General features: G+C 35.1%; 1 long non-coding RNA gene across 1 annotated transcript; it reads left to right on the top strand.

The window, feature by feature from the left end:
* The first annotated feature begins 715 nt into the window (after positions 1 to 715).
* On the top strand, positions 716 to 2,187 carry LOC138707327 (uncharacterized). Its single transcript, XR_011334176.1, has 3 exons — positions 716 to 1,312; positions 1,477 to 1,569; positions 2,074 to 2,187. It is a non-coding gene; the product is annotated as an uncharacterized lncRNA (long non-coding RNA).
* Positions 2,188 to 11,485: the final 9,298 nt, after the last annotated feature.

Raw genomic sequence — 11,485 nt, 5'->3', positions numbered from 1 at the left:
AGACAAAAGTAAACCAAGAATCAGTATTAAATGAATGGAGTATTTTACCCAATTACTTTTCTTCTGAAGGGAAAACTGCTTATCTAAATTTTCCTGTATTAGAATTTTGGAAGCGAATAGAAGAATGTCACAATTTCAATTCTGAATTTTTGTTAAAAAGTTGAGGAAAACTAGCCAAAATTTGCCTTTCTTTGTCCCATTCTAATTCAGCTGTAGAGCTCATTTTTTCAAAGGTTTATGATATAAGAACAAAGAAAAGAAATAAACTATCAGCAAAAAAAAAGTGTCGTTTCTAGTGTGGGTGAAACTTGACATGAGCAACATGAACAAAAAGTGTTACAACTATCCAATCACCGACGAAATGTTGAAACTGTCCAATTATAATATGTAGCCTACTGTACAACAAGGATTCAAGAGGCAAAATAGCTGGGCTGCTGGTTGCAGAAGAAGAGGGAGAAGAAGAATGTGAACAGGATCATGAATAATATGCCGATATGAGGGTAAGTACTCTGTTGCACTGTGATATTTATTAGGAAAATTGTCTTCTTCTAATTTATTAGTTTAATTCGCTATTAAATTGTGTATTTTGGACTTTAGACCATACCAACCAAAGACGTATTTTTTCTAAATATAAGGGATATTTCAAACCATCTGAGAGACTTTCCTTCTCAAAAACCTGGCAACACTGGTGTAGACAGAGTATCGGCATCAGGGGGGTTTAACTCAAATGAGAGAAGTTGGATGCTCATAGATGTTCCTTAGTTTGCCGCATGTGGTCAGGACAGCGCTAGCTGTATTTCAATCACAGAATTTGTATGATCTAGGGTAACACAAAGTCTTTGGTTTCGAAAGTTCTTTGGTTATAAGTTTTGCCAATATGACAGTTTTTTAACAGATATCCATTATTTACAGGATGTGTCAGTTTTATAACACGGAAAATATTATTGTTATTATTTTTATATTATATAATTTTTGTATAGCCGATTTTCATCTTTCGTCGGAGACAAAGCAGCGATAAATTCGATATTTATATTTCTAATATAGTCATATTTGTTCGGTTGATCAATGTGTGGATGTTGGCAGCTCTGTTTCGTGTGGATCTGGAAAAAAAGGACGACATTTTGAACGACTGTTGTTATCATAGACAAATAAATAGAGTTGTTATATCGAAGTGAGTTCGAAGCAAAGATTTAAAATAAAATTAAGTATTTAAAAAATTTCTACGTGGACCCAGGTTCACGAGTGGGTTTTGCAGTGACCTAAGTTTTTTTATAGTGGTTTTTGCAAGAAGGAGTAATTCGCAACGGCAAAGGTAACAAAGAATTAGGTTTGAGTTTACTAGAATTACCTATCTAATTTTTAAATGTTCATCATTTCTTAAACATGTGATATACTGAGATCGTTTAATTGATTTAAAAAATGTAATGTACTTTTTCAGATATTAATGCGTGACACTACCCTTCCTCTTTATTTCAGTTCACCTAGGCCACGTGGTGAATGAACTGCTTCACGTGTGCCGAATTTCAAGATTCTGTAGGCCTAAATACAATATCACGAAGAGCCTGAGAGGTAAGACAATCGAGTTAATACACATCCTGAGTTGAAGGAATATCTAATTTTTTTTTATATACAGTTGGGTTAGGTTGTTCAGACGTCTTAAAATTCTTGAGATAGAATCTGAATTGAATGAATATATTATTCCCGGAAACCAGATATTTACAAAATTTGAATTTACAATTTGCAGTAGTACCGTTACTTAAATAATTTGATAAAAAAAAGTTTCGTGTTACCAGTGGTAATTAGCGTACAGGTAGTTCTGGTGATTTTGAAAGCGAAAAACATTGAATTAATAAGGAATTTTTTGTGAGGATGGAGTTGATCTATATACAATACATAACAATAGCCTCAACTAACCAGACCTAACCTGTCAGAGATTCGTATATGCAAGGTGTATAAGCGGAGGACGAAGGGAACTACCTCTGCGCTAGTTTAGCCAATTTCCTGTAATTATTGATTTATGAAATGTATCATTAATGCATTAAATTATACTAGTCTACTTCTTGTTTGTTTCAGTTAATTGAAAGCAGATGGCAGACCTTTTACGCCGTAAATGTGCTGCAGTGTATTGCCAGAAATCTGGCAGTGGTGGGAAGACACGGCTATTCCGATTTCCAGTGCCAAGTAATGCAGCACAGCGTAAAAGGTAAGGAAATAGAAGTAATAATGGCGTTAGTAATAATAATAATAATAATAATAATAATAATAATAATAATACTTTTTATTGACGTTAAGACATAAGCTTCAATCATTTATAGCCTTTGGGCCTATTTGTGTTCAATAAATAATCAGAGTTGGTAAACTGCAGTGATTCTTATATTTAAATGAGATTTTCCGTTGAAATCAGATTTGTTTCTTTAAATTACTTTTTGCCTCCCAATGTAATTAATTTGAAGTACATTTATGCATTAATTCTTTCATGCTCTTATGTTTCTGAATATGCTATTTTAAGTACTAATAACATTATATTAAAATCTGTCTTTGTTATGTTAACCATAGGCTTAATTTAAAATACACAAACAGTTACATCACTAATAATTTACACTTAATTATATTAGCTTAGACTTGGGTAAGATATCATTCGAAGTTAAATTGTTATTCTATAGAAAAGTATTAATATCCAATTTACATGAACTAATGTTATTGCAATAAATTTATGAGAAGAGCTTTTCACTGTGTTTTTTTTTTTTTAATAAATACATACCAATATAGCATTTGTGTAACTGTTACTTTGAATATTGTTAAGAGCTACAGCTATTCGTTTCAGCCCCCAGCATTATACCATACTTGAATTTGGTTGTAATTCCGAAAGTAGATCCTACTTGACTACTTGCGCCATGTGTTCTGTTGTCTCTCTTAGGAATAGATTTAAGAAGTGAGCAGAATAGCCAGCCATATGTAAAGACGTTTATATTTTCTTCTTTAAAAAGTTGTTCTCATCTCAACCATGTTAGCTGCATATAATTTGAACCTGTGATTGAAGTAATGAAATTATATGATGGAAATAATGGAAATTATTTCATTTACGTCATGATTAATTCAATGACTTAAATTAGTACCAACTCTGGTTTGCGTTATTTTTCGAAACTAATAACAGAACCTTGATTGTTACAGGTACCAGATATGGGCTGATGTGGCCGAAAACCAGTTCCCTAAAAAAGGGCCTATCTTTGTGAGAAACATTTCCACAAAAACCAGTTCAAGGATCCCTTCAGGTACAGCTTATTAAGAGGGGCCATTCCATCAAGAGACGCTTGGTATCTCTACTCGGGAACTACAGACATCACACCATCCTTTGAACTACCATCCAGTCCTACATCACCAGTCCTACCTACTTTGTCCACTTCACCACCTAACCTAACCGCTTCATTCATTTCACCATCTGATCTACCTCCTCCATCCCCTTCCCCACCAGATCCCGCTCTACCTGCTACCTCAACTCCAAAACCATTCCAACCTATCCAGTTGTTTGCACCCAGTCCTGGTGTCAGTCATTTTTCTGAATCAAACTCTGATTGTTTGGCTACCCCGCTGGAGAGTTATGGTTCCATGAGTGACAGTGTTGTTGCAGATATTGCAGTTGACAGTTTTGCAACAACACCTATAGCTAAGAGAAAGCGAAGGTGTTTGGTACTTTCCAAAATTAATGTATCAAGGATAAGTCAGTTGACACCCAGAAAGAAATTCCTTTTCGGCCGTTTGGAAGATAAAGTGGTAGACTTACAAAGACTACAAAAGAAGTATAGAAAAAAGACATTGGCTTTGAAACGCTTAAGTAATGATATGAAAAATGGGCACAGTTCTGTTGTTGGGGCACTTTCAAAGTCAATGTCTTTGACAGCCGCTAAGCTCTTAGCTTCACAAGTGGGCCATTCACAACGGGCGCCAAAGGGTCATAGATGGTCGACTGAAGAAAAATGCATGGCATTATCCATCTATAAACGATCCCCAAAATGTTATACCTTCCTCAGATCCATATTCACCCTTCCCTGCAAGAGTACCCTCATGAATCTGCTGAACCGTGTTCCATTTGCAACTGGAATTAACAGTCAGATTTTTGAGTCTCTTGCAAAGTCTGTTTCAGAACTTGCGCCGCCTGATCGTATATGTTCTCTCATGTTCGATGATATGGCCATTATGGAACATACACAATATGACCCCCGATCAGACAGAATCCTTGGTTATGAAGACCTGGGTGGTTGTGCACAACCCAGTAAGAAAGTAGCCAACCAAGTCTTGGTGTTCATGGCCAAGGGTCTGCGGCGAAAGTGGAAACAGCCTGTGGGATATTACTTCCATCGTGGTGGGATGTGTGGGAGTTCCTTGGCGATGCTCTTGAGAGAAGTTCTCCAAGCCTGTAGGGAAGCTGGGTTGATTATTGTTACCACTGTTTGTGACATGGGTGGCAATAATGTAAGAGCCCTACAGGATATGGGGGCTTCTTTTGAGAAACCATTCTTTACATTTAATAATCAAGAAGTGGTGACTATCTATGATCCACCCCACCTCTTGAAGTGCACTCGTAACATGCTTTACAAGCATGATGTGCAGTTAAATGTAAAGAATAGTAATGGGACACTGCGTGTCTTGACAGCTTCTTGGGATCATATCCGGGAAGCTGTCAAGCTTGATAGGAAAGAACCTTACCAGGCATTGTACAAAATAACGAACGACCATCTGGACCCTAACGCTTTCAAGAAAATGAAAGTATCCCTTGCTGCCCAAGTGATGAGCAACAAAATGGCAGCAAACCTTCATGCACAGGCTGTTAAAGGTGAGTATCATATTCAATTTAAAATTAACAAAATATAATTACGTTTCAATGTTATTTATTACTTGCTCTCGTATTGCATATGAGAACATTTTATTAGACGAATACTGAAATCTAATTGTAACTTAAATCTTATGCTCATGTAAGTTCTTATCCTACTTCTGTCATAGTTAATAGCATGTTTTAATAGAAAATCCATATAATTTTAATTTTTAATTTTATTTAAATTCAAATATACAGAATAAAGAAATATGATTACAAAACAAACAAAGAGAAATACAAATAAAATTATACAAGCAATATAAAATGAAGATACAGTAGTATTAACAAAATTTGAGACCGAATGAGCAGCGCTCGTGCTCGGTCGCAGTTCAGATATAATATTAAAATAAAAAATAATAATATAAATAAATAAGTAAAATAAAATAGGAACTAAAATATAATTACAGCGGCAATGGAATTATATAATATAATATTAACACTATAGAAGAATAATATCGCACGTGAAAAGTAGGACTAATAATATGACTTTAATATGACTTACAATTACAATTACAATTATAATTACAATATGACTTTAATAGATCAATGTTTGCCTTAGTTACTTAGACATATGTTCTTTGTTTTCAGGTTTAATACCCGGAGTAGAGGCAACAGCTCATATGGTATCTTACATAGATAAGTTATTTGACAGCCTTAATGCCTCATCAGCCTGTGAGCAGGGTCCAGATGGATTGAAACGTTATATACATGCCAAGAAAGAGAACCGCCATCTTGCTTTTTGGGATTGTGCCATTAAAGAAGTAGATAGTTGGCAGTTTCTGAAGAAGTCTTCGGCTGTGAGAAGTGAAACTACTTCTCCAACAACCAAATCTAAGATTCTTCGACCACGTTCACAGGATGGCTGGCTTGCCTCTGTACGTGGTGTGAAGCATCTTTGGTTTAGTTTAAAGGAGAAGGGATTCAGATACCTGCAGACAAGGTCACTCAATCAAGATCCGCTGGAACACTTGTTTGGTTGTATTAGAGCTAATTGCGGTTCTAATAATAACCCAACAGTGGTTCAGTTTCAGGCTGCCTTGAAAACAGCCATTGTTAATGCCCTCTTTCAAGGCGCTGAAAGGTGGTAATTGTGAGCAGGAGGATGAACCTGGCGACTGGCTGAACAAGCTGCGTTGTTTTCTAGATGCAGAGCCAGAACCTCCTAGTGGTCAGGAACCCAGCTCTACCATTGAGGAGGTGCCTCCTACTCACGATGTCCCGTATGAGGGGGTAATATCTGACTCTGTTGCCTATGTCTCTGGGTATATAGCCAGAAGATTTCTTAACGGTAACACCTGCATTCACTGTAAAGCTTGCCTCACAACAGAATCAGTGCAGTACTTTCATTCAGGAATTTCTCTTCAAGAGCATTCAGATACCAACCGCCTTTCATACCCCACTGAAGAATTATGTAAGGCAGTTGGAGCTGGAGCAACTCTTTTAGAAAATTTGATGCCAGAAATTGCTCACTATCCTGGGGTGTGTAAGCGTGTTGCAGGTGCTATCTAGGAAAATGTTGATTTTACTTGGATTAGGGGAAAATGTGTGGATCATGAAGTACCCATAATCAATGGCATTATTAAGGGCATATGTGCCATTTCAATCCCTTGGTGGTGTCGAAGGTTCAATAGGAACAATAGGCACCTCCGAACTAAAAGGCAGGATAAGAGTAAGGTTAAAATTTGGCAACATGTGTAATCTGTACCTGATTCTGAACTGTGTATGAATTGAACAACGCTGTAACTTCTATTTGATCGGGATGTGTTTTAGTGTGTTTGTATATTTCGTATTGTTCTAGTGTGTTTAGTTTTTGGTTCTTGGGTTGTATGTGTAGGATTTCCATGTCTGTATTTATGTTATTGTATGTATGGTTAGCATTGGTTATGTGATCGGCATATGTAGATGTATTGTGTCCTCTGGTTATTGCTTTAATGTGTTCTTAATTATATCCAAGTGTTAAAAGTAATGTACGCAAGATTCAACATGGAATACCTCGAAATATTGTATAATTTGCATAAAATTTTTGTTGCATTTGTGATTAGTTAACTTTGAATTTTACTACACTAGTTAAAAGGAATCACAAATCACAAGATTACAGAGAACTTGTCAGTGAACTGATTAAAAAACATAACGTGATGGGATGTCATATCTCTCAAAATAACATTGATTCTCATCAATTTTTTTCTTTCCTCAAAATCTTTGCGTTGTTGACGACGAACTGGGGAGCATTTTCACCAGATTTGGGTGCATTATGTAGAATTTTTAGAGAGTAGATATGTTGTTTTCTAATGCCAGGCATTTGACAATAAAGTCATTTCATATCTTGCACTCCAATATTTTTCAAAATTATTGTCATGGTCAGCCACTGAAGCACAGATTTTGAGGTGTTCCAAATCCATTTCTTGGTTTGAGTTGCACACTGGACAGTTAGGGGACTGATATATTCCAATTCTATGCAGCAAAATAGTCCCTCAGTCGGATCTCCGGCCCGGGACTACTTTAATGGTACAGAAGCAACTAAACTTCTTATAATGGAATGCTGGTTGTATAACATCAGCTAAGAAAAGAGTAAATGTGGTACAATATTTTGAGGAACGGGGCCACAACCAAATCAAACACTCTCAGTATCAAAGCTCAAAATTAGGAAATGTTGCGAAGTATCGACTTATCGCTAATAAATTGTATTGCACTTTTTCTAATATGTTCAATGTTTTGAATCAACTATACATCAGGGAATGAAAAAAAAAAAAAATTGTATCTCTTAATGGTGTTATTATTGAAAGTCTAAGTTGATTTTATGTCTATTGTAGATAAATAGTTTTCTTTGTATTCTTTATCAATGGTGATTATTGATTATTGATTACTTAGATTTTTAATATCCATATATTTAACTAATGGCAGTTTTAAAAATAGATGTTCAGCTCTGACGGTGTAAAACAAATAAAGTGGTGTTTTATAAATGTTTATGAACGTGCGTTGTACTATGTCACAGCAAAACATCTTATGACTATTTTTAAGCTAATGTTTGACATAAAAAAATTAAGAGCGAATTATAATTATATAACTGACCAATAATAACTTCGAAGTCAATATTCCATACTCAATCTTTGTTTTTATCTTCCAATACATGATGCATAACATTATTTAAAAATAGTGCTTAAGGTGTTTTGGAGAGAAGTATCCTATCCTATTCGCATCCAGTATCTCAATTACATATTTTATCTAGAAGATGCAAAAACTTTTATTAGTCAACTTTGATAAATTAATTTAATAAAAGGGTTAAATGACGGTATTAAAAGAGGGAGTGTGTTAATGGTTTTTCAGTTTCATGTGCAACCATTATATTTATATTCACATGTTAAAACAATAATGTGATATAAATATTGTGGTTAAACATGTTATTTAAACTGATAAACCATTACACACTCCTTTGGCGATATGAAAAATACTAGTATGTGTTGGTATAATAGGTATCTGCAGTACCGATCGGGCTCTAATGTTGGCGTAACGGATACCTGTAATACCGATCGGGACGTGTAACATGGGATGTTAGTTCGGCATTCTGCCGCTATGTGTAACGAGATGTAGTTCCGATGTTTTGCCGCCAAGTGTCTCGACGTCGCGTCAATAGCGTGTCGAAGGTAATGCATTGAGTTGGGAGTCTTTCTATTTATTTGTCTATGATCGGCATAGTCTAAGGCTTCGGCCACAGAGCAAGCGGTAGGCGGCGCGGCGCGTTGAGTGGCGGCGTGGATGAATCACAAACGCATGTTAGCAAATGCAGCTGGCCATAGTGTGAGCGGAGCGCCATTTTGGAGGGGAAGTTGGTTCAAGGACAACGCTACACGCCGCTGGCCGCATGCTCTTGTTTGAGATTTTAGCGGCGCCGCTCACAATTGCACGTATGAATTGTCAAGAAATGAGAAAGAAGTTATCATTTAAGAAGTGAAAACCCGAATATTCCTGTGGAATAATTGGGAGAAGAACTTCAAAAACCTCTCCATGACGAGGAATATGTAGGAAGACATTTTACTGAACACGAATAATATCTTTATAATATGTCGTGTGATGATGATGATGATGATTACTATTATTATTATTATTATTATTATTATTATTATTATTATTATTAATCATACTTCGTACAATATTGTCGGGATAAACACTCAGTACTGCGTACAATATTGAACATATTCCAACTCCGAAATAAAGGTACAATTATACCATTTACATATTTCTGTTGTTACGATTAACGATCGTTAAAGCAAAGAAATACCGGCAGGATTAAAACTATTAGTTCAAAAGTAATTATTTACAAACTCATACAAGAAGTTGGCACTTCTGTTACGAAAAAAACATAATCTATTAAAATAATTTCGAGGGAAAAATTATTGCGGAGCCGGGTATCGAACCCGGGACCTTTGGTATAACGTACCAACGCTCTACCACTGAGCTACTTAGGAACAACCTATTAAGTACAAATTATAATGTTATATTAACGTCTGCGACTGATTGAAATAATCAGTGAAGTTACCCTTATTTGTCTATCAAATTCACTGCAACTATTATTCCTGCGATCTGAGTTCTAATGAGTTTGCACATCATCAGTTCTGTAAATTTGTAAAGTCGTTTCATGATAATGCAGATCATTCTTTGTCGCAATCTTTTCTCAAATGGAAGATCATAATATGTGCTGGCTCTTTTCACATTGTGCCCATATTTCTATCGTGAATCGCCACTTAGCACGCAATATTCCGGAAGCACATTCCACGTATTATTTTTCGAACACTAGATAAACGTTGATTAAAATTTTCTCTTCTAGGCGTTAGCTCTCTCACTAGATATTGCCTCATAAGATAAAGTTTTAGAGGATGGGCTTCATCTCCAATAAGTACAAGTGATACCTTTACATGTGAGTTCGATAGTACAGGCACATTGAACCTGTTGATTTCCAGCAAATTGAAAAGTGTAAAGTTGTGAAAATGCCTCCATCACTGTGTTTTCCTCTTCCCACCAAATCAATGGTTAAAATGTTTAGTCTGCGCCAGCAATACTCTGTAGCATTACTACGTAAATTAAAATATCTGGAACCGAATTTATCAGAACCCTTTACCTAACCATACTTTTCGTCTTTTGTTACGAGCAGTTAGGGAACCACAACGTTCGTAGTAATCACTGACTACTTCGTTTAATTTTTCTTTATTTGGTTATGGTATAAATTCTTTAATCTATTCATTTTAGATTACCTCACACGTTTGTCTTGCCATTACAATTGCTGTAAATTTTCCTACCCTGAAGGAAAATGCCAGTGATCGCAATGATGTCCCTGTGGTTATAAGCCTACAAGAAAGAGTAATGTTAGAAATTTACCTTAAATTTTTCTTCATTTTAACGTAGTAGAAGACTTAATATTAGAATATATTAATATTTTAGTCACTAATTCATTAAATATTCATTATTGCATTCTATTTCAGAAGACGTGGCAAAAATAAGTGGTAGAATTTAAAAGATAAATTCGAGAAGGAACTCCAGAACTCGCAAAGATACGAAGCGGTTCCGAAGCTCTTGAATCGCTACATCGTTGTGGACGTTTTTCGACCTGACGATGTTTATGAAGGACGTCGTCCTTTCTGATAGGACTGTAGGAAATCTTTCCTTCCAGGAGAGCCCATCGACTCCAAACAGTCCTGATTTGGGAGAAAGTAAAGACAATTATCAGCGATGATAACGTATCACTTCAGACGAATATGTCTTCGAATGCCTCAACACCAAAGCCAAGGGCTCGAATATAAATCTAAATTATTTAAATATATATCACATATAAAAATATATTTATGTTACATCTATTTATCAATAATTGGTTATTTAAAACTATATATATATATATATATATATATATATATATATATATATATATATATATATACATACACAATAATATAAAAAAATAATTGTTGCTGAAACTAGAGTAGTTCGATATCCTGTTAATAAAACAACGGCAAGAGTGCATATTTTCAGTGGTACGGAGCACAATTTTTAATATCTCTTTTGCCGCATATGAAAAGTAATAATTATAATCGCAGTGGAAAAATTAAAATTCCACAGCACACAATTGTAAGAAGTTTTAAATGCAATAAACCGAAATGAAAAAAAAAAAAAAAAAAAAGAAAAATATTGAAAACTGCTCATTTCTAATGTTAAATTTTCGTAAGTACAAACATGTGTTTTTTTGCCATATAAGATGCAGCCCATGCAATTATTCGTAATGAATGAGACTTAATTCCATCAACACAAAAATTTAAGGATTCGTAGGACTATTTTTATTTAATTTAATTTATACACAATATAGCCTACCTGCATCATTGCTCGAAGAATGCATGATCCTGTGTCTTTAATTTAAAATAATTGCATCTTAATATAATGATTAGCCATTGTGCAATAGTGATAAATCTCCGAAATTTGATGGCTTGCTTCTGTAGTCGCTCCTTATTTTTATTTAGAAAATAGTCGAAAGTCGTAATAGGCATGCGAGTATACTTCAAATATCTATCTGGAAATGTCCCTAATTCTCCATACAAACGATGAAATTCTCAGAGTTTCACATCTCTTATTAAA

This window comes from Periplaneta americana, chromosome 10 (genome assembly GCF_040183065.1).
Source record: "Periplaneta americana isolate PAMFEO1 chromosome 10, P.americana_PAMFEO1_priV1, whole genome shotgun sequence".
Taxonomy (NCBI): Eukaryota; Metazoa; Arthropoda; class Insecta; order Blattodea; family Blattidae; genus Periplaneta; species Periplaneta americana.
Note: the sequence above shows the minus strand (reverse complement) of the source record. Positions and strands in the feature narration are given on the sequence as shown.